This window comes from Choloepus didactylus, chromosome 14 (assembly GCF_015220235.1).
Source record: "Choloepus didactylus isolate mChoDid1 chromosome 14, mChoDid1.pri, whole genome shotgun sequence".
Classification (NCBI taxonomy): Eukaryota; Metazoa; Chordata; class Mammalia; order Pilosa; family Megalonychidae; genus Choloepus; species Choloepus didactylus.
In genome coordinates, this window is record NC_051320.1 from 89403658 (window position 1) to 89428633 (window position 24976).

The following is a 24976-nucleotide window of genomic DNA, read 5'->3' on the forward strand; positions in this document are numbered from 1 at the left end:
CTTGATTTCTGTCTATATTAATTCAAAAACTCATGCAATTCTTTTGGAGTATAGCATACTTCCTCATGGGTCATATCTTGTACTTCACCCTTTGGGGCCTGTTGGGACTTTCGCTATAGGTCTTGAAGCAAAGAATTGTGGTGGGGGTGGGTCATGAAAAGAATTAGAAGTATCCCTCAAGCCATTTACCTCAGGACATTCCATTGTAGTTTCATCTCATGAAACAGGATTAATCTCTCCAGACAGAGGAGTGAGGGCTGCTTCCTCAGGGGAGGTGATTATAGGTTTAGCAGGCACTGAAGGGTTAATCTCCTTAGGTGGAGGTTGGATGGCATGCTCCTGGGGGCAGACTGGAGGTCGGAAAGCTGTTTCCTCAAAGCAGGCTGGAGTTTGGGTATCTGTCTCTTCAGGGCAGTCTGGAAATGGGGGGGGGGGGGTGCTGTTTCCTCAGGGCAGATCTTTACAGGTATATCTAGCAAAGACTCAGCAGAACCCTGGGTTCCAATGTCCTCACTGCCATTATTATCAATCTATATGTCCCCATCCCAAGTTTCAGGGTCCCACTCTTTTTCAATCAATGCCTTTACTTTAACAGCAGACACACTGTGAGGTTGATTTTAGTTTACATTGTAAATCTGCTACTCGCACAATGAGGCTCTGGATATGGTTTTCAAAAATCTCAAATCTGCGGCTACAGGAAATAAGATTTTCTTTCAGGGCACACATAGAAAGCTTTATGTCTGTCATATGGCACTTAAGTTTCAAATTTGAAGCCCTTAACTTATCCCTTTCTCTTATAACTTTATCCAGCATATCTAAGAGCAACAAGCCAAAATCATTATATCTCTTAACCCTGCAAAGCTCTGTTAAGGTGTCAAAAACACTATCACTCAGAGCCTTGTTCATACAAGAGTATGATTAGGAGAATCAGATGGTGATATTTTTCATATCTCCATTGCCAACTCAGTGCCATCTTGATTTTTGGAAATGGAGTCATTATTGCCTTTGAATCTAATCAAAGTAGAAAACCAATTATAAAGCCCATTTTAAGTTTCTGTTTCTTAAGAACCACTCTGGGCACCAAGTTGTGTTACGGTTCTCTAGGTAAACAACCAACAAGAAATATCCATGAATATAAGATTTTATAAAAGTGTCTCATGCAACTATGGGGATGCACAAGTCCAAATTCTGTAGAACAGGATGCACGAGTCCAACATCCATAGGGCAGGCAGCAAAATGGCAACTCAAATGAAAGTGTTCAATGAACTCCTCAGGAAACACTTCACTGGCTAACTGAAGAAGAAGTGAAGGTCCTCTGTCTTTCTCCCTTAAAAGTCTTCAACTGATTGGATTAAATACAGCTGACTGCATTCTCTCATTGTGGAAGACACGTCCTTCAGTGATGTAATCTGTCACAGCTGCAGTCAATTAACTGATGATTTAATAAACCAGCCTTCTGGTTTATTAACCAGTCACAAATGTCCTTGCAGTAATGGTTAGGCGAGTGCTTGTTTGACCAGACACCTGGATATTATCACCTTGTCAAGTTGACACATGAACCTCACCATCACAGTGGGCTTAGAGAGAGACAGGGCACATCTGAGCAACAAAGAGTTTCTCTGGGGCTGACTCTTAGGCACAATTATAAATAGGCTTAGCCTCTCTTTTGCAGTAAAAAGCTTCATAAGGACAAGCCCCAAGATCAAGGACTTGGCCTACCACCATGGTAGTCCCCAGTGCTTGTGAGAATATCAGGAATTCCTCAGGTGGGGAAGTTTAATATTTCCACATTTTCTCCCAGGCCCTCAAGAGAGCTTTGCAAATACATTTTGTTCTCTGCCCAAATTACTCTGGAATGTTACAAGGTTTCATGCTAACCTGTACAAACCAACTAGATATCACCCTTTTCTGGTTTGCTAATGCTGCCATTATGCAAAGTACCAGAAATTGATTGGCTTTTATGAAGGGGGTTTGCTTGGTTACAAATTTACAGTCTGAAGGCCAGGAAAATGTCCAAATTAAGGCATCAACACAAGTATTCCTTCTCCAAAGGATGGTCAATGGCATCTGGAAAACTGTTAGCTGGGAAGGCACATGGCTGGTGTCTGCTGATCCTGGTTGTGTTCCACCTCCTCTCTCAGCTCCTGTGCATTCCTCAAAATGTTGCTCTTGGTGCATTTTGTCCTCTCTTAGCTTCTCTGGAGCAAACCTGGGGCTAACATCTCCAAAGTGTTAGCAAAAGTCTGCTTTCAATGGCTGTCTCCAAAATTTCTTTCTTGGCCGCTCTCCAAAATGTCACTCTCAGCTGTTCTGAGATCCTTCTGTTTGTGAGTTCTCTTACAGGACTCCAGTGATTAAATCAAGACCCACCCTGAATGGGTGGGGTCCATTTCTCCATGGAAACATCCAATCAAGAGGTCACACCCTAATCAAAAAGAGTAACAAATCTGCCCCCACAAGATTGCATCAAAGAATACGGCTTTTTCTAGGGTACATAATATATACAAACCAGCACACACACCCTATTCAAGGTTACATATAACTATGGTGTTTGTGTAAATTGGCCATTCAGGTTAACTTATATAGCATGTGTGCCAGTTTGAATGTATTGTGTTCCCCTGAATGCCATTGTCTTTGATGTAATAATATTGTGTGGGCAGACTTATCAGTGTTAATTAGATTGTAATTCTTTGAGTGTTTCCATGGAGATGTGCCCACCCAACTGTGTATGATGACTCTGATTGGATAATTTCCATGGAGGTGTTGGCCCACCCATTCAGGGTGGGTCTGAATTAAATTACTGGAGGACTGTGAAAGATCAGACAGAAGGAGCAAGCTGCTACAGCCAAGAAGGACACTTCGAAGAATGCACAGAAGCTGAGAGAGGAGCTGCAGAAGATGGCTGTTGAAAGCAGACTTTTGCTCTGGAGAAGCTAAGAGAGGACAAATGCCCCAAGAGCAACTGAGAATGACACTTTTGAGGAACCGCAGCCTAGAGAGGAACATCCTGGGAGAAAGCCATTTTGAATCCAGAACTTGGAGCAGACGCCAGCCACGTGCCTTCCCAGCTAACAGAGGTTTTCTGGATGCCATTGGCCATCCTCCAGTGAAGGTACCTGATTGCTGACCTGTTACCTTGGACACTTTATGGCCTTAAGACTGCAATTTAGTAACCAAATAAACTCCCTGTTGTAAAAGCCGATCCATCTCTGGTGTTTTGCATCCCAGCAGCATTAGCAAACTAGAATAGTGTGCTACAGAAAATATAGATTTTGCAACAAATAAACATCTCTTCCTTCGGTCTCACACAGAAGCTGAGGTTTTAAAACAAAGTCAGTATCATCCTTTTCCCTTTAGCCTGGTTTACCTTAGGTCTAATCAAGTCCATTTCATTCATACCTCTAATTGAAGTATGATCTCTTTATCAGCTCAACAATTGCTGTAGGGGGTAATGCTGACATTTATAGCTGCTAAACTCTGGCTCTGAGTCTCAGGTGTCACACAGATACCTGAAGTTTCAGGGCCCAACCAGGTTATACACAAACAGCTCAGCATCTCAGAGTTTAGAGATAAACGTTACAATGCATGAACAGATGTGGCTGCTTTAAGAGCTTACAATACAGTCTAGGAACCTTTACCACAAGCCTTCCCCCTGATAACCTATGCTCTCAGATTCAATTCTTAGAGTTTGCACATTATAGCTAGTCCATATTAGTGAGGTGTAATAATGTTTGTCTTTTTGATTCAGGCTTATTTCTCTCAACATACTGCCCTTAAGTTCCATTCACCTAGGTGCATACCTTACAACTTCATTTCTTTTTGCCCCTGCTCAGTATTCCATTGTATATACACCACAATTCAACACTCTGTTTATCAGCTGATGCACCCTTAGGCCACCTCCATCCATTGTGAATCATGAATTCTTTCACAATGAACACCAGTGTGCAATGTCCACTCATGTCCCTGCTCTCAGCTCTTGCAAATATATACCCAATAATAAGGTTTTTTGCAAGACTATATGGCAAACCCATAGTTAGCTTTCTGTGCACTGCCCCTCATCTGGGTTGTGCCATTCTACCTCCCTCCCAACAGAGCATAGTTACATCCCTCCCTCCACATTTTCTCCAGCACTTCTATTCCTCTGTTTATTTTTTAAACAGTTTTATTGGCACACCATAGAATCCACCCTAAGTAAACAATCGATGATTCCCAGTCTAATCACATAATTATGCATTCACCAACACAATCTATATAAGGATATTTCCACTTCTTCCCCAAAGAAAGAGGAAAAGGAGAAAAAAATGAAGAATAAAAATACACAGATAAAAGAAAAACTAAAATGAAATACAATGAAAAGATCAGAAAACACCAACATCACCAAGAATCCCATATCACTCCCTTGTATCCCCATCTTATAGACATTTAGCTTTGTTATATTGCTTTTGTTACAATTAGTAGAAACATCTTAAACAATATTACTGTTAACTATAGACTCTAGTTTCCATTGATTGTATTTTCCCTTATACAATCCAATTTTCAACACTTTGCACTGCTGACATTCATTTGTTCTCCCTCTATTCTAGTTTGCTAATGCTGCGGAATGCAAAACACCAGAGATGGATTGGCTTTTATAAAAAAGGGGTATATTTGGCTGGGAAGGCACGTGGCTGGCGTCTGCTCCAAAGTTCTGGTTTCAAAATGGCTTTCTCCCAGGACATTCCTCTCTAGCAAGCTTGCTCCTCTTCAAAATGTCTCTCACAGCTGCACTCAGTTTCCTCTCCTTGAGCCAACTCATTTATATGGCTCCACTGATCAAGGCCCACCCCGAATCGGTGGGGCCATGCCTCCATGGAAATATCCCATCAGTTATCATCCACAGTTGGGTGGGGCGCATCTCCATGCAAACAACCTAATCCAAACGTTCCAACTTAATCCCCACTATTATGTCTGCCCCACAAGATTGCATCAAAGAATATGGCTTTTTCTGGGGGACATAATAGATTCAAACCAGCACACTCACATTTAAAAATATTCTTATATTTGTACATTTAATCACCGTCATTGACCACTCCAGGTTTTGTTAAGTTATACAATTCAAGCCTTTATCTTCTATCTTTCCTTCTGGTGTCATACATGACCTTAGCCTTCCTCTTTCAACTGTACTCACACTCATCTTTGTCCAGAGTACTTACAATATTGTGTTACCATGGCACACTATTATGCTGCCATTCCATTTCCGGATCTATGCAATCAATCCTGTTGAAAGTTCTGTACTCCTTTAGCATCAAATGCCCGATCTCTAACCTCTTTCTATCTCCTGATTACCTAGGTGTTCTCAACTCTCGTAATTTGCTCATCAATGTTAGTCTATACTAGTGAAACTGTACAGTACCCTTACTGATGGTCTTCATTTATACACTCTTCTCCAAACTTCTCTCTCCTGCCTTTCTTATCTACCTGTAGTGCTCCCTTTAGTTTTCCTTGTAGAGCAGGTATCTTGTTCACAAACTCTTAGTGTATGTTTGTCTGAAAATATTTTAAACTCTCCCGCATTTTTGAAGGACAGTTTTGCTGGATATAGAATTCTTTGTTGGCAGTTTTTCTCTTTCAGTATCTTAAATATACCATACTACTGCCTTCTCACCTCCATGGTTTCTACTAAGAAATCCACAAATAGTATTATTGAGCTTCCTTTGTATGTGATGGATCACTTTTCTTTCACTGCTTTCAGAATTCTCTTTGTCTTTGACATTTGATAATCTGATTATTAAATGTTGTGGAGTAGGTCTACTCAGATCTATTCTGTTTGGGGATTGTTGCATTTTTTGGATCTGTAATTTTATTTCTTTCATAACAGATGCAAAATTTTCACTGATCATTTCTGCTATTATTCTTTCTGCCCCTTTTCCCTTCTCTTCTCCTTCTGGGACACCCATGACACATATATTCATGTGTTTCATATTGTCATTCACTTCCCTGAGACTCTGCTCACATTTTTCCATTCTTTTTCCTATCTGTTCTTTTGTGTATAGCATTTCAGATGTCCTGACCACTATTTCCTGAGTCCTTTCTTCTGCTTCTTCAAATCTGCTGTTGTTTGTCTCCATTGTGTTTTTCATTTCTTTTATTGTGCCTTTTATTCCCATAAGTTCTGCCTACTGTTTTTTCAAATGTTTGAGTTCTTCCTTATATTTGCCCAGTGTCTTCTTTATATCCTTCATTTCTTTTGCCATATCTTCCCTCAACTCACTGATTTAATTTTTGAATTAATTTGGCATATTTGTTTTAAGATCTTTAATTAGTTGTTTCAACTCCTGTATCTCATTTGAAGTGTGTTTGTTCCTTTGACTGGGCCATATCATCATTTTTCATAGTGTGATTCATAATTTTTTATTGTATAGGCATCTGGTTTCCTTGATTACCTCAATCAGATTTTCCCAGACCAGATGGACCAAGGTCTCAGGAGGAGATTGTATTCAGTATCAAGTTTCCTTCAGGTTGAAACCCAGAAGATTGTCAGACTTTCCTGTGTGACTTCTAGACTCTGTGCTTTTCCTATCCTGCCCAGAATGTGGCATTTGTCAGCCCACAGCTCTCCACCAGTGTAAAGAGGTGGGGTGCATTTAATTTTCAGTGGACCCTGTCCTGGTCAGGGACTGAGGGTGTCAGAAGCCAAGCTTAAGCTGTTTCTGTTTCCCCCACTCCAGGCCCTGGTATCTGAGTTCTCTGAGGGAGGGAAGTCACTTGAGCTGGCCCTTGTCTCCTCTTTTCTTAGAGAAGATAAGCCCTTAGAGAATTGTTTTCCACACTTGAGTTTTTCCTTTGACTCTCTGACTATCTTAACTTCACCCTTGCCTGGATTACTGCTGACAATTGAAAATGCCTGAGACTTTCTCTAATGAGCTACTTAGAATGAGAGAAAAAAAAAAAAGAAAAAAAAGAAATCCACTTTTTAGAGCCAGTCACCACTTTTTAGAGCCAGTTTCCAGACCTCCAGTTCACCAGGCAATAACTGGATTTGGTATCCCATTCTGTGTGCCCCTTTTCTTGGGACACAGCCCTTTTCCAGATTCTGAGCTCGGTGGACCCCAAAAGCCTCTGTTTTTAATTATTTTGTATTTTTTTCCATCAGTCCCACCTCCTCTCTGCCAGGAGAAAGCTCCAGGTTCCTTTACTGCTTGCTCTGGGTTTATCTGTGCTCATAGCATATATTCAGTAGTCCAAATTTGTTAATTAAAGCCACAATTGGAGCTTGGTTGGGCTACATTCCCTTGTTCCTGGCAGGGACTGCTTCTTTTTCCCACAGTAAAGTTTTCCAACTCAGTCTGTCAGGCTGGTGGGGGAGGGGCACCAGCTCCACAGTTTGAGGAGCTTTACTTACTGTTCTATGCTGCAATCTGAGCTGCTCCACCCATTCCAGACTGGTGTATGATGTGTGTTTGGTCACAGATGTTCCCCCATCAATTGTTCCAGACTATCTTCTAGTTATTCCTGGCTATTTACTAGTTGCTCTAGGGGACTAAGTAAATTCCACACCTCCCTATTCTGCCATTTTGCCCTGCCTCAACTGTTGCCTTTTAAGCAAAGTTTCAAAATTCACAATGGTGGCTTACCTGGTCATCATGCATTTCCTTTCCATCCTATAGATACAAAATCTCAATTTCCATATCTCCTCTGAGCCAAGTGTCTGGCAGCCCTAATTTAGAATTGAATAATCACTCTAATCAATGAGCTCACCTCCCCAATCTCCTGAGAGCAAGTCTCTGTTCCTGCATCCCAATGGTTGTTGATTCTCCTTCCTATCTGGAATTGTTAAAATCTAAAATATCAGCTTTCTAGTGTATTTTTCCCTCTAGTGCCAACCTTTGTCTCCAGTGGGGAATCATCTTAAAACATATTCCTGAAGAGAAACCCCTGTGGCTTCTGTTTCCAGGGGCATAGGGAGACAGATACCTCCACCATGTGCCCTCAAGTTGCTGTCTCCCCAAGGTTTTCAAATCTCTAGTCTCAGATAGCATTTCTTTCTTCTACATATTCTCTATTCTTGTATATTTGAATATACTGTTTCTAATTCATTTCCATCTGCTGTTCCTCTACTGGCCTTGAGATACTCAGCTGAGTTTCTGACAGTTTAGCCTGCTTCATATCTTTGCTCCTTTCCTTCTCTACCACACATAAGCTGGCCCATTTATTAGGATGAAGCCTCCTAGCTTTCAGTTGCTATAAAATTCATCCTTCTAGAATATTTCACCTCAAAAGTGACACTAGTCTTCATTCCTTTACCACTTTGCTTTGAACCCATCTTTCCAGGGGGCACAGGTGGCAGCAAAGGAGAGACATCACCCATCATTCATTGATGTACCTGTGGTGGGTCCTGCAGACTGGCAATATCTACACACTCAGTGCATTGGCATAACTTCTGAGCTTCAGCACACATCTCAGCAGCACCTTAGAGCTGATGCCAGCCAGCCTGGTGCTCTCACTCCCATCATAATCCCTGCCAGCTCCTAGGAAGTGCCAAGCATTCCCAACAGGTGCTTTGATGACTTACAGACACATAGGCTAAATTTGTTAGAGCCTTATCAGCTTACAAATTACTTTCACAATTTTCTTGTTTGATATTTTTTCCTTTTGAGAGAATGTTTGGATTCCTATTGCATAGTCGTGTTTTTCTACCAATTAAAGCAGGAAGCAATTATCATCAATTATGTAAGACTAGCTACTATCTTGTAATTACCATGTTAATTGACATTAACTTTAGATAGAAATTATTGCTGCCTCTTTCCAACTGAAAACTAAAGAATGGCATGTCAGGAGTGAAGAAAGCATATCTACAAATACGATCTTCTTCACTAAGAGAATATATCTACAGAATACTTTCCTTAATGTTTATACATTTCCCATTGTTTAAGTCATTCATTCATTAAAAAATGTATTACAATGATGTGGTAGATAGCCTCAAAGATGGTCCCAATAATGCACATTTCCTGGGAGACTCCTCCGACACTGAATAGGGCTGACCCATATAACCAATAGCGTGCTGTGAAAATACAGTTTGTGACTTCCAAGATTAGGCTATGAAAGACATTGCGGCTTCCCTTTTGCTCTCTTGGATTGCTCACACTGTTAAAATCTGTGAGGGCACTCAACCAACTCTATGAAGAGGTCAATATGACGAGGAACTGAGGCCTCCTGCCAACAGCTAACACCAACTTGCCAGCCATATTAATGACCCTTCATGGCAACAGATCCTCCAGGCCCAGTCAAGTCCTTAACTGCAGCCTCATGAGAGACTCTGAACCAGAACCACCTAAGTCAGTCAGTCAAAAATTGCAGATTCACAGAAGTTCTGATATATAACTAGTGCTTCTTGTTGTTTAAGTCACTAATTTGGGGGCTAATCTGTAACATAGCAACAATAATAATAGTGATTATTATTGTTGATGCCTATGATGGTGATGCTAGCTCCCATCTTAAGGGAGGAAAAAATATAGAAATCAGATACAGGATTCTCCTTCTAAGAAAGTGACCATTTTAATTAGCAAATCACTTGGAGCTAAAATGACTGATTATTCATGTTCTGGTTTACAATTGTGTTCTCTTGGTAAAAAGTTAGAATTAAGTATCTGGATATTTTGATCCCAGGACCTAAATAACTTATTTTCCAACTAAGGTGGTTGAAATAAAGATCTTGGAAAGGGCTCTTCTGTCACTCTTAGATTTTCTGTGCTATATCTCCTCCATTCAGTGTAAAGAGAGATAAAGCCTCCTATACTATCAAATTGTTTTATCACAGAGCTGCCTTTACACATCTGAGATGTAAATCTCTATGTTTGTACAGATGTTAAAGTTTGTGAAAAATGTTTTCAAAAATTGTATGAAGTGATAAAACATAACTCTCAAAGGAGACATGATTTTCCTAAATTGTTTCTTTTGTTTATTCAGATGTAATTGAACTTAAACTTATTTTGTTTTGCTATTATACCTTAAGTGAAACCAGTGGTTAATATATATCATTAAAAAAAAAAAAAAAAAAAGACAAAACAAAACAAAAACCTCAGTATAAATTCTGGCCTTTTGAGTGACTGTTAAAAATTTCTGTAGTGTTTTGTTTTCCGTTCTTTTGTTTGTTTGCAGTTCACACATATACAAAAAACTTGATTTACATAATAGTGCTTCTCATTGTTTCCAAATCTAACATACAATGTAAAGTCTTAATCTTCTACAGGAGTATAGTACTTTGGGGTTTATAAAACATTTTCTTATACATTATCACATTTGTTCTTCACAAAATCCTTGCAGGATATCAACAAGGATGGCAACAACCCATTAGGTATTTTGAGGCTCGTTTTAGTAGATAAGGAAACTGACGATCTGAACAGCACAGCAACTGGTCAAAGGTCACAGAACTAGAAAAGGCAAAGCTAGACCTGGAGACACGGTTAGTAAGTGACATCCTGGAGTTGAACCTGTGGTTGTCTGACTATAGACTGTTATTACAAGTTGTGGTAATTCAGAGTTCCCAGGAATTTGCTAATCCTGGCAGGTCACATCGCCATACCTTGCAAGGATCCCAAGGAAGATGTATGCATAGAACCCACCTGAGAAAGCAAATCAAGGCAAAATTTTTTTCATTAATTGTGATTTTGTTCCCAGACTCCAAAGCTGGAAGGTATGACCTAAATTTCTCACTCTACCACACTGCATTGCAAAGTAAAGTAAGAAATTCACTCTCAACTATACTGGAGAGAAGACACAAAACAAAAGAGTGCAACTTTAGCTTGAATGGAACAGGTCTGGGTCATTGGCCCCTGGCCTTCTCAGGCAGGAGCTGTAGGGCGAGTGCTGGGCACACCTGGGAAGAAGAGTGAGCTTCCCTAGAGAGAGTGAAACAAACAGACTTGCAACATGAGACCAAGCTGACCTTTCTGTTGGCATTTGATCTACATGGTCAACATTTGCTTTCAAAGCTTTACCATGAAAATGCAGCCCAATCAGTTCCATAGTCAGTGACGTAACCTGATCAGACTCCAAGCCCTGGTTCTTGGGGCATTTGGCCCCTGACTCTGACTCCTCTTTTTGGTGGCGGCATGGTGGAAATGTATTCTCTAGGGGTCAAATCTATATGTTTTCCATAATGTTGCTGTCTTGTGAGGAACAGAATTTCTCCATAATTTCCATTTTCCTATGTCTTTACAACCTGCTGAGAAATGTTCCTAGTGCTGGCTACCCACTAATAGTCTGGATGCCCACATACCATCTGCTCCTAAATTAGTGCTTACAATTCTTCATCACATCTTAGGATGGATCTTACTGAAATGCCAATGATTGTAACAGGCTATTGACCAGCAACAACTGCCTGATTTCCTAATCTTGGCCACAGGGGCTTTGTTTTTCTCACCAAGGTCTCCTTCTCCCAGCATCCAGAGAAGGCTCTGCCTCTGTCCTCCTCTTTTCATCTCCACCCTGGTCAGGCACCATTTCTCACCTGGATGACTGTAATAAAAGGTCTCCCTGCCTTCTCTGCTACCTCTTTAACAACCCATTTCCCAAACAGGAGCAGAGTAAATCACAGCACTTCACTGCTCTGCTTAAAGACCTCAAATACCTAGAAAAAAATCTAAACTCCTTACCATGACCAACAAGAGGTGATGGAGGCTCTGCCTTTATCTCCAACTTCATATGACTCATTTCAGTCCCCACCTGGCTCCTATATTTTAGGCCAGTGGCTTTCAAACACTTGTGACCAAGATCCATAGTGAGAAATGAAATTTATATCATGACCCAGTCCAATTATATATATGTATATAGTCCCCCCATATACAAATACACACACACACACACACACACACACACACACACACACACACACAAACAGCTGAAACAGAAGTTCAATGAGTCTCTTCAATAAATGATGCCAAGAAAACTGGATATCCATAGGGAAAAGAATGAAATTGGACCCCTATCTCACACTACATACAAAAATTTACTCAAAATGGTTCAACAACATAAATATAAGAGATAAAACCATGAACTCTTAGAAGAAAACATAAAGGAAAAACCTCTGTGATCTTGTGTTTTTCAATAGATTTTTGGATGTGACACTAAAACAACAAAAGAAACAATTAATAAACTAGACTTTACCAAAATTAAAAACTTGTGCATCAAAAAGTCATTATCCACTAAGCCCTTGATCTTGAGGCTTGCCCTTATGAAACTTATTTCTGCAATGGCAAAGCCAAGCCTACTTATAATTATGCCTAAGAGTCACTCCCAGAGAACTTTTTTTGTTGCTCAGATGTAGTCTCTCTCTCTCTAAGCTAACTCCGTGAATAAAATCACTACCCTAACCCCTACTTGGCACTTGACTCCCAGGGATGTAAATCTCTCTGGCAATGTGGGACATGACTCCCAGGGATGACTGGACCTGGCGTTGTGGAATTGAGAATGCCTTTTTTGACCAAAAGGGGAAAAAGAAATGAAACCAAGTTTCAGTGGCTAAGAGACTTCAAATAGAATCAAGAGGTCATTCTGGAGGTTACTCTTATGCAACCTTCAACCAGATATTGCAAGTTGCCACAGTATGCCAAGGCCCAACCAACAGTATTCCTGAAAACCCTATAGAATATCCTGGGTTCTATATGACATTCTATAAATGTATTACTTAGAAAGTTAATTTTTTTTTCAGAAATTTAAGACCTTCAGATTGTTCCAATGACAGATAAGCCCAGAAACCCAAATGTACTAATCTCTCCAAGAACATCAACCAGTTCCATTCCTCTCTCCTGTAAGGTAGACACCCATTTCCAGCATGAAGAACCTAAAATTGTCACTGCTCAGATACCTCTGAAGATTGAGAGAATGATCAAATGAGAGGGAAGAGGTATAACTGAAAAATTAGGATTTGACAAATGATATGACTACTGAATCATTATATAGACATTTCTTTTTATTTTCTAGTGTATCAGGATAGCCAGAAGGAAATACCTGAAGTTGTTGAACTGTAATCCAGTAGACTTGATCTTTGATAATGATTGTATAACTATATAGCTTTTAACATGCAACCATGTGATTGTAAAAACCTTGTGACTGACACTCTCTTTATCCAGTGTATGAGTAGGTGAATAACAAAATAAAGGCATGCATGAAAGATAATAGGTCAGGAATATGGAGAAAAACACCCCTATGTAAATTAAGGACAATAGTAATAGTGCTACTTTAATAATCTTTCATCAATTGTAACAAAAGATCCTGATGACAGTAAGTTCTTCATGAATAAACGAATGAATCCCCTTGAATCTTGGTATGATTCCAGATCTAAATTACTTTTATCACTTTGTTTCTCAATCTTCTCTACTCCCTTTATGACTTTATAGACATGAGTCTTGTTAACCATGAACCTTTGTCTTTCTAGATTGAAGCAGTCCCATGTGTTTGATCTGGCACCTAAGGCAACTTCCCACATTCCTAAGAACCTCTTGATTATTTGGAGAGGCTTTCCCTGAATTTCTTCAGCACATGATTAAAGGAATGAGCTAGACTTTGGAGGCAAACAGCAGAGACCTAGCTCACCAGCTGTGCAATATTGCACAGGTTTCTAAGTTTCAGGTTTATCCTCAAGAACAATGGCCCTTAATGCCTACTTCTCAAGAGTATGCAAAGATTAATCAAGACAATGTAGAGAGCACAACTCAATAACTGATAATTCCCTCCTCATTTCCTTCAATTCCCTCCCCAAGGTTTACCTGCAGCACACTCTAAGAATGTCCACATCCCTAACCATCAGGAGAATGTGGTCATTGTTTATAAGCTTATTTGTAATGCTCTTTGGAAAGGATCCTCTCAGTAGGTTAATTTGGGACTTGTGCAAAGCAGGCCATGTGTGGGAGCCAAAGAACAGAGCAGATTTACCCCATTAGCCATTTAGAACCTTTATGCCCAAAGCTAATGGTGCCATGATGAACATCAATGCTAAAATATATGGATGCACTCAGGTTTGCTTAATAATTTCCCCTTACCAAATTATTGTATGCATTCTGCTAGCTACACTTTTGTATCTTTCCTGTCTCCTCATTTGCATTTCTCCACTTCCTCCTGGAGCCCCTAATAAATTTTTCAGTGAAGGAATGCAAACATATGAACCCACACAGACAAAGAGAATGGGAAAGGAAATAGCAAAGACTTTTTAAAAATAGGGAACACAATTATAAAAAATGTAAATCAAATCTTTGCGCAACAACTAAATTAGCAGACTGCAGAAAAAAGATATCTAAGTCCCTGAAGATTGGGACATCAACAAAAATTAAGCATTTTTGAGCTGTAGGACCCTGGAGAGGCTCAGAAATTGGAGACACTTAATAGCTTTGAAGGCAGAGAGTGGAGTATGGGATTGAAAGCAGGAAGATCGGTTGAAAGTCAAGTAAGAAGCGGTCAGTCACCCAGAGCCCTGACAGGTTTACATCCCAGAGACCTGGGGATATGGGCAAATTGAAAGATGGTGTTAGGAACCATATTAAAAACAGAAATTAAGTGGCCATCACTGAAAGATAAGATCTCTCAGGCAGAGGGTGTAAATGCACTCATTTGGTCAGTTTTGTATCCTCCTTCCTTCCAATGTGCTTATCCTAACTTTGCAGAGACTGAAAACCAATTTTCCCAGAATCCTTTGAGGAGAGGTTGCCAGCAGTGATTTGGGTCCTGCTATTCACATGCTCTGATGAGAAATGAAAAGAAGAACAGTCATGTGCAAGATGCCCAAGGCCTCTGGAGCCAACATTTCTGGTGGAACTTCATGACTCCTGGGTCACAAACAAGATGATATGTTCCTGGAGTCAGCAGTGGCAGTTCTGGCAGGAACTTCCTGGTTCCACAGCTTTCTGACTATGATAAACATAAATATTTTTGTGTTGGACCAGTTCTCAGTGTTATTGTGTGAATCATTCTTGAGAAGCTAGAAGAAAGTAGAATGAAGCAGAATTAATCTGCAAATTCTAAGAAATAGTAAATGTCAGTGTAGAAATTGGAACCCAGCAAAACCACATTTCAGTAATAAGGATGAAATAAAGTCAATATAGGGTGGGAGAGAGAAGGAGAGAGACAGAAAAGACAAGAATGAGCAAGGGAAAGTAAGAGCAAATAAAAGCAAAACTTTGCCACTAATTCAACTTCAGTAAAGATGAAGTTCAGGAAAAAAGAAACATGAACCTACCAGGGAAGTCTGAAATGCAGAAAGGAACAGCAAATAATTAAATGAACATGACCTTAATTTCATTTATATGAGAGGTAGTTTAGCAGAGAGATTAAGAGCACAAGCTGGAGCCATGTTACATGAGTTCAAATACAGCAGGGGTTATTATTCTTCTAAACTTGCATGTCCTTAATAAAAAGGCCTCAAATTTTATAAATCAAACATCAGAAGAGTTACTAGAGGTAATTGACAAAGCTATCACCATAGAGTGTGTATTCCTTTCAACCCTCTCAATTACTGATATGAGAAGATAAACCAAATTATGAAAGATAAAGAAAATTATGAATTGCTGTAAAAGTTATATTCTTCCCAAATGCTCCTAGGCAAGTGTATGAGTAAGTCAGAAGTCGAGTCTACTTTTGGCAAATGATTTACTTCATGTGGAACTAACATCAACCTAAAGGAAGGGGTGCCATTACTTCTTGTCCACTCAAAAGAGGTATTTTATTAATAGAAAATAGGTTATCTTTGGGTTTAGGGAAATCCTAAAAGTTTTTAAAAATGCAAAATATAAGCATGAATTAATGGGCATAAATAAATATTTTCATCTAACAATCAGATAATATATGTTCTTCTTAAGCACCTATGGGTTATTTCTATCCATTGCCATTAGTGGTACTTAAGTTCAACAAATTTCAATGTTTCAGAATTAAACAGACAATGTTCTTTGATCACAATGCAATAAATCACAAAATAATAAATTAAAATACATATTTTTGGAAATGTAAATCATGAGTTCAAACAAACCAAAGAAAAAGCATAATGGAGAATTTAAAATGCCTAGAACTTATTGATAATGAAATTATTACAAATAAAAATTTATGGGATAAAGATAAGGTGTTAATAAGAGACAAATTTATTTTCTTAAATACTCATATTAGAAAGGGAAAAGAAATCTGAAAATTAATTACTTAAGTGATCAATTTAAGAAGTAAACCAAAAATATAATGAGTAAAGAATGTAAATAGACTAAAGAACACTAAGACTATCATTATGCCAATAAAATAGGAGGCATGAGTGAAACGGAAAAATTCTCATAAAATTATAACTTATAAAAACTGATCCATCAAATAGCAATCCTTAATATTTTTCCAATGATTAAAGAAATTGAATGAGTAGTTGAAAATCTTTTCACAAAGTAAATATCAATATCGAAATGTATCCCAGGTGAGCCTTATCATGATGGAACATAGCATTCCAATATTATTCCAACTTTTCCAGAAAACAAAATTAAGGGACAATGTCAACCCATTCTATGAGGCCTATGTAGTCCCAAAACAAACACCAAGCAAGAACACTTTGAGAAATTATAAGTAAATCCCACTCATGTTCATAGATGCAGAAATCATAAACAAAATATTAGCACATTAATTCCAGTATTATATGAAAGAATAATATATCATAACCAAGTATGGTTCAACCTAAGAAAAATAGATAAATATTAAAAATCTACAAATGAAATTTCCAACACTAGCAGATCATAGGAGAAAAACATACATGATTATCTCTATCATATACAAAGAGCATTTGATAAAACACTATTCATAATTAAATTTAAAAATATCTGAGCAAATTATGAAAAGTAATGGAATATCTTTTATCTAAAAAGATAATTATTAGTGTATATATAGTGTCTAAATTATTAGTAGATCTGTGTATCTACTAAAACCTATAGGAAATATCATATTCCTAAGAGGAAAATGCTAGATGTATTTCCACTTTATTTTTTTGGACATTTTACTGGAATCCTAGTAAGTATAGTAAAACAAATTAAAAAAAAAAGAAAGAAATGCATAAGAACATTTTAAGCTATATTAATCTGCATAAAGTATAAATACATACACAGAAATTCAAAAATAATCTTCAGACAAATTATTAGAAATTATAATAGTTTAACAGGGTTGCTGGATCTAATATCAATATATAAAAATCAATCACAATTTTCTATACCAGCAACTTATAGATATTGTAACATTTTAAAAATAACACCTATAATTTACACACACAAAAATAGAGGATACCTAAAATAAGTGTAACAAAAGGTATGTTAGATTTTGAAACACTACTGAAATATATTTAAGAACCAAAAAATTTTCAAGAGAATATATTTACCATTTACATGAGCAAGAAGACTCAAGATTGTTAAAAAAAAAAAAAAATCAATTCTCCCCAAATCGATTCACGGAGTCCTAAAATTTCAGTCAAAATTCAAACTTCTAGCCAACCATGAAGGTGGCATAAGACACTCCAGGTGCCATTCACCCACAGAATCTTTGAACAACTAATAAAAAATGGAAAATAGTTAAAGGATTTCAGTAACTAGGGAAATGCCAAATTGAGAAAAAGCTACTTTAAATATAGTAGGGGAAGAAGCTCTTGGTGGCCTTGCTAGCCCGTCTCCCAACCCCTCTCTGGCATGGTATGGAGCCAGCCTGTGCTTCCATTTTGGTTCCTGGCTCTGTTCTGGAGGGGGCAGAGTGACCCCCATGCACATTCTGGAGTACTGGTATGTTGGTGCCAACCTACTGGGTGGCATCCTGAAAGACTGAACCAGGAAATTCATCTCAGGCTCATCCTCATAGAAATTGCTCTTCAGTCAGAGCAACTTGCAGACAGATAAAACAAGTGTAAGAAACCCTAAGTAATTGTGGCTTGGGACAAAGGATTACTAGCATTAAGATGCAAAAAAGATCTCCTAGGAGGGAGTGAAAGTCTATTTCGTAGAGAACAGAGGGGATATTTGGATTCCTGAAAACAAGGGGCATTCCTAAGGCCATGAGTGAGCATAAGCTCAGGGAAATATGCAGGCTCGGAAAAGACAGAGATGACCCTGCACTTCACTTTTACCCCGGGCTGATCTTCTTGAGAAGAGAGCTAAATGCTGAAGAAGGGAATCAGCCAATTCCCAGCTAATTTGCAAAGACTGTGAAAGGTGATTTTTTGCGTTCGTTTATTTACCTCCTGACACTCATTTTTGACACTCTCATATCATGACTGGGTACAAACTTAAGAAACAAACAGCTCAGGGAGTAAATTCCATAGCTTACTCATTGAAATATTTTAAAGTATACTGTGCAACAAAAGATTAAAAAGACAAAGAAATAGGAAATGAAGGACCATTAAAAAAAAAAAATCCAGAAACCATCAACAAAGAAGACCATATTTTGGACATACCAGAAAAATAATTTAAAATAATTTAAAATAGTGATCTTTAATATGCTGAGGGAGATAAAGGAAAACAAAGAGAAAGAACTAAAAAACATTAGGAAAACAATGAATAAACAATACAAAAATCTCAATAAAGAGACAGAAATTTTAAAATGGAACCAATCAGAAATAATAGAGCTGAGGACCACAATAACTGAAATGAAAAATTCCCTAAAGGATTTTGACAGCAGATTAAAAAAAAAAAAAATCAGTGAACTCAAAGACAAGAAAACAGAAATGATTAAGGCTGAGGAGCAGAAAGAAAAAGGAATGGGGATAAAAATGAACAGAGCCTAAGAGATCGATGAGACACCAGCGAGTATACCAAAATATGCATTATGGGAGCCCCAGAGGAGAAGAAAGAGAGAAAGGGATAGTAGGAATATTCAAAGAATTAGTGGCAGAAAACTCCCCAAATTTAATGAAAGACATGAATATGCACATTCAAGAAGTCCAACAAAACCCAAACAAGATAAACTTGCAGAGAACCATGCTCAGACACATATTAGTCAAACTGTCAAAGACCAAGCACAAGGAGAGTTCTGAAATCTGCAAGAATAAAGCAACATATTTTCTACAAGGGAGGTCCAAATGATTAAGTGTCAATTTCTCATCAGAAACCATGGGGGCAAGAAGTCATTGGAATGAAATATTCAAAGTGCTGAAAGAAAATAATTGCTAACCAAGAATTTTACACTCAGAGAGACTGTCTTTCAAAAATAAAGAAGAGATCAAGACATTCCCAGATAAACAAAAGCTGAGGGAGAGCATGACCATAGACCACCCTATAAGCAAAGCTAAGGGAGTTCTTCAGACTGAATGGAAAGGACAGTAGTGAGTAGATCAAAGCAGCACAGAGAAATAAAGATTTCCAATAAAGGCATCCATGTGAGTAGTTATATCCAAAGTGATTTACAGATTCAACACCATCCCAAGCAAAACCCCAACACCTTCCTTTGCAGAAATAGAAAAGCAAATCTCAAATTTGCACAGAAGGATAAGGGACCCTGAGTATCTAAAACCATCTTGAAAAAGAAAAGCAAAGGTAGAGGACTCATACTACCTGATTTTATAACTTATTACAAAGCCAAGTAATCAAAATAGCAAGGTACTGGCCCAAGGACAGATATGAAGACCAAGGGAATCAAAGTGAGAGTTCAGAAATAAGCCCTCACATCTATGGTAAATTGATTTTTGTGAAGAGTGCTGAGTTCATTCATGTGGAAAAAATAGTCTTTTCAACAAATGGTGCTGGAAAACCTTGATATCAATATGAAAAGAATGAAGGTGTCTCCATACCTCATGCCATACAGAAAAATGAATTCAAAATGGATCAAAGACCTAAATATTAGAAGCAAAATTATAAAACTTCTAGAAGAAAACATAGGGAAGCATCTTCAGTACCTTGTGTTAGGCAATGGTTTATTAGACTTTACACCAAAAGCATGAGCAATAGAAGAAAAAAATAGATAAATGAGACTTTATCAAAATTAATAATATTTATGCATCAGAGGACTTTATCGTGAAAGCAAAAAGACAAGCTACAGAATGGGAGAAAATATTTGTAACCATGTATCTGATATACAGACTATATAAAGAAATACTGCAACTCAACAGTAAAAAGGCAAACAACCCAATTTAAAAATGGGCAAAGGACTTGAAGAGCCATTTTACCAAAGAAGATATACAAATGGCCAATAAGCACATAAAAAGCTGCTTGACATTAATAGCCACTAGGGAGATGCAAATGAAAACCACAAATGAGATATCATTTTCACCCACTAGTATGGTTATTATTGAATATAAAAGCAGAAAATAACAAGTTTTGGAGAAGATATGAAGAAACAGTACACTCATTTATTGTTGGTGGAAATATAAAATGGTACAGCAGCTGTGGAAAACAGTTTAGTGAATCCTCAGGAAGTTAAGTATAAAATTACCATATGATCCGGCAATCCCATTTCTAGGTATATACCCCAAAGGACTGAAAGCAGGGACTTGAATAGACATTTGCATATTGATGTTCATGATGGTATTACAACTGCCAAAAGATGGAAGCGACCCACGTCCGTCAACAGATGAATGGATAATGGATGGTGCTGGTGGTAGAACCACATTTTGAATATAATTAACACCACTGATTGAAAGGGGAAATTTTAGGTTGTGTGTATGTTACTAGAATAAAAATTTCAATAAACCATAGGATTGTACAACACAGAGAACCCTAATGTAAGCTATAGACTGGGACTATAGTTAATAGTATAGTTATAATAATTTTTTAATCAATTGCAACAAAGTTACCACAAAAATGCAAAATGTTAATAAAAGGGAAAGGTGTGTGTGTGTGTGTGTGTGTGTGTGTGTGTGTGGTGGGGGGTGGTGGATGTTATATGGGAATTCTTTTCAGCATGATTTTTCTGTAAACCTACAACCTCTCTAATAAAAAATAAATTAAAAAAATTTTCAACCAAAATTTCAATAGAGTTTTTTGTATGTGTGGTGATTAGAATTTGACAAGATTATTTTAAATTGATAAATTCCAAAAAGTAAGAACAAAAATATATGAATAGTCTAAAGACTACTGAAGAAACATAGAGTAGAGGAACTTTGCTACCATATATCAAGACTTATTAAAAAGTTATAATAATTAAAACAAGGTAATATTATGATAGACAAACTGATCAATTGAAGAGGATATAGTCTTCATGCTTGCCACACATACATATGGGATATTGATATATGGCAGAGGTGACTTTATTTATGAATGAGAAAAATAGATTATTTAATGAATAGTGCTGACACTATATGTTATCCATGTAAAAAAATTATTTTTTATTCATATCTTATATCAGACACAGAAAATAAGGGCCATGTTAAAGACTAAAATGTGAAAAAAATATGTAAAGCTTTTAAAAGTTAACATTGGAGATTATTTTACTTCAAGATAGGGAAAGTGTTTTCATGCAAGACACAAAAAGCACTAATCATGACAAAAGAAAACAGTATGTTACTCCAACTATATGAAAAGGTGATTTGAGAATACATGCCAAAAACTGAGACAAGATTTTTGCCATATATATAATCAAGAATGATTATACATAGTAATCCATAATTTAGAGAGAATTCCTACAAATCAATTTGAAAAGTCAAATGGAAAAAAAAAGACCAGAGTCAAGAATGGGAATGTCCCAGAAGAGGAAACATAAACGGCCATTAAACTAACAAAAGATTTTCAACTTGACTAGTAATCAAGGAAATGAAAATCAAGATTAGAATGAGAAAACATTTTGAAACAATTAGCTGGGTAAAAATTAAGAAGCATCACAATACCAAGTGTTATTGAGGATATAATTTAATAAAAATCCTTATCAACAGCTGGCAGAAGAATAAATTAGAAAACAATTTGGCATTATCTTATGTATTATTGGATTAGGCTAGCTATTGTAACAACCAGCCCCTGTATCTTAGTGGCTTATCACAATAAAGGTTTATTTTTTTTTTTTTTCATCGAAATAAAGCCTCTAGTAGTCTGTATGAATGCTTCTGATTAAGTGACTCCTCCAAGTGGTGACCCAGAGATTCAGGATCTATGCATCAAATGGCTCTGCCACCTCAGAAAATTGTGCTTCCAGTTTGAAGATTGTGTGGGACACTTTATCGCCTGGTGCACAGAGGGTTAAATTACATCCACCCACATTACAATAGCTAAACTCAGTCACAGGATTCCAGCCTCCCTGCAAATGAGTCTGGGAAATGGAGCCTTCTTGGTAACCAGGAGAAGGAAGAGAGAATGGTGAGCATCTATATGAAGTCTCTGGCATATCTTATAAATTTAAGCATAAATATACAATGTAGACCAGAAATTCCTCTTCTAGATACCCTAGAGTGACTAAGGCATTCTTGCACATATATACTAGAAGTCACACACAAGTATGTTAATTTTTCAAAAAAGCAAAAACCCAGATAACAATCCAAATAAATATTGATAAAAACCTGGAAACAGTCCAAATATCCACCAACAAGGAAAGAAGTAAACTTTTTGTTTTCTGCCAAACGGAATATTTATCACAGTGAAATGAAGAAACTACAGGCATAAGCAGTAAGATGGGTGAATCCTAACAGATGTTGAGTGGAAAAAAAAGCAAGTCACCAAAGAGTGCAGTTATGCATGTTATTTTTTATAAAACATATAGACTAAACAATGTTAAATAAATAAATTGCTTAAGGGAAGCATTTATGGTTTATAAAATTATTTAACAATAGATAAGAGAGCAATAAACACAAAAAGAAGAGGAGCATGCAGGTAATATCAACAGTATCAAGAATATGCTAGTTATAAATTGTTGGATTCATATATGTTCATTTTATTATTATACTTCTTAGCTCTTATATATATTAAACATAAGAGGAAAAATAGGGCAAAACAGGAAGAAGGAGGTCATGCAGGTGGGGGGAGCTGCTACGTAGATCCCCTGATGTCTGTCCTCAAGTAGAATTACCGGGTAGGAGTACCCCGTACATCCCACTCCCCTTGGACTGCAGCCTCGTTGAGCCTACAGGGATTTGACCATAAGGAACCTTCTGTCTTCTGTCTCCTCTCACCAAAGGGGGGATGGATGGCAGAATCCCTGATCATGAAAGTTCAGGAATTCGAAGTGTCTTACCTTTAGGATGGAGGCTGGAAATAATGTGAGAATATCCGGATACTCCTTGACACTGTGTGTTTTCGCAAATAAAGGACATTTAGAATCTTCTTATTGTTCTCCATCCGTTTGGCACGAGATTTCTGTTGCACTGAAATTTTTTTAAAAAGGATCAGAATATGGCCTGGTCTGCAGAGGAAAAGGAGTGCTCACATAGCAGATCTAGAAGAATGGCTTAAAGGAGGACCAGGAATAACAAACATATTTAGTACATGTTTATTTCTATTACTATTATAATTAATATTATTATTCATTATGTCTATATGATATATATTATGTGTATGTTTATATTTACATATGTGCATTTGTATTCTTTCATGAAATTCTTATGTATATATGATGGTCACACCCTGTTCTAAGATATGAGTCATGCATAAAGCCGAGGTCCTGCTGCTGAAGACCTGAAAATCACAATTCCTAGATAGGATGTTCCATCATCCTATCTTTATCTTTTCCTTGAGCATGATTTTCCCCTGGCTTACATGCTAATTACAGCAGTTATCAAACCCTCTTCCTTTCCTCAGGGTTGCATTTTGAGAATGTAAGGGTTTCTATTGTAAGAACAAATAATTGCTATTTCTATATTTGATTGTTGATAAGTCCCTTCCTATCTCTGTATCTCTTTGTCTTTGTACTTGCATAGAGTTCAAGGGTGAGAGCAGAAACTGGGTGTCACTGGGGTGCAATTTGTAAATGAGGCAGTTGCTGATAAGATTGCTCAGGACGACTGTGGAGGAGAGAATGGCCCTTCCGACCCTTTGAAGCCTGCTTGCTCACTTGTGCTTCGAGGGCAAGCACCGTGTCATTCATCTTAGCATTTCCACTCTCTAGAGCACACAATTCCTGCACTTTCTACACAACAAATTTTTATTAAACCAATTCATTAATTATAAGTTAATCAATGTTTAAAAAGAAATTCCTCCCTGAAGCTTGGTAGAATGTATAAATAAAAGTCTTCCTCTAGCTTGGAAAGAGAAAAGAGCCTCTTACCTACATCACTTCATGGTGTTCCCCTAAAGCCATAAAAACATCTTAAACACACAATCAGTGAAACACAACAACACGTTCCATCTACTTACTTAAATTTCCTAGGACTTGATCTATATCATAATTACTTTCAATGGATCCTAGAATCTTCCAGGGTAAAGAGACACAAAAGGTCATCTGTACCAGGCAAGGTGAGCTGACATCCATTGTCAATGATTCCAGATCACAGTGGTTTACCAAAAGGGTTTATTTCTTGCCGATGGCAGCCTTTCAGGCAGGCTCAGGGTGTGTAGAGAATCCAGGCTCCTTTCTCTAAGACTCCGCCATACTTCATGCTCCTGTAGACTCCCAAAGGACCGTGGCAGAGAAGAGCAAGAGTGAGGAGGAGTCTTCTGCAGAAGACATTATGGGCCAAGCCTGGTGCTGGACTCCCACCAGAACTCACTGCCAGCATGAAGTCATGTGCTTCGTCTAACTGTCAGGGAAGACTGTGGTCTAGCTGAGCGATCCGGAAGGAAAGGAAGCATGTCATGTTGAGCATCTTGACAGCACCTGTCAGTTCACCGTGCCCAGCTTCCCATGAGGCATGAATCCTCCCTGCACACCTGACCCTGGGGGACCCGACATCTGTATGAACACACCGAAGGACACTGAACATACAATATGTGAGATACCCCATTTAATTTTTGGATGCTTGGAATTATTAGAAAGTTCTTTTCATTACATTCACCTGATTAATAGCTAACCATCTGCTGCAGTGGAAAGAACACCCCTGTTAGAGTCCCTCTGCCTTGGGTTCCAACTTCAATTCCGTATTTCCCAGGTGTGTGCC

General features: G+C 37.9%; 1 long non-coding RNA gene across 2 annotated transcripts in view; it reads right to left on the reverse strand.

Moving 5' to 3' along the window:
* LOC119509610 overlaps positions 1-24976 on the reverse strand; it is a 52126-nt gene that overhangs the window by 8559 nt on the left and 18591 nt on the right. For both annotated transcript variants that reach the window (XR_005211729.1, XR_005211727.1), the window contains exon 4: positions 23119-23248. This is a non-coding gene — a long non-coding RNA (uncharacterized LOC119509610). The remainder of the gene's footprint in view (positions 1-23118; positions 23249-24976) is intronic.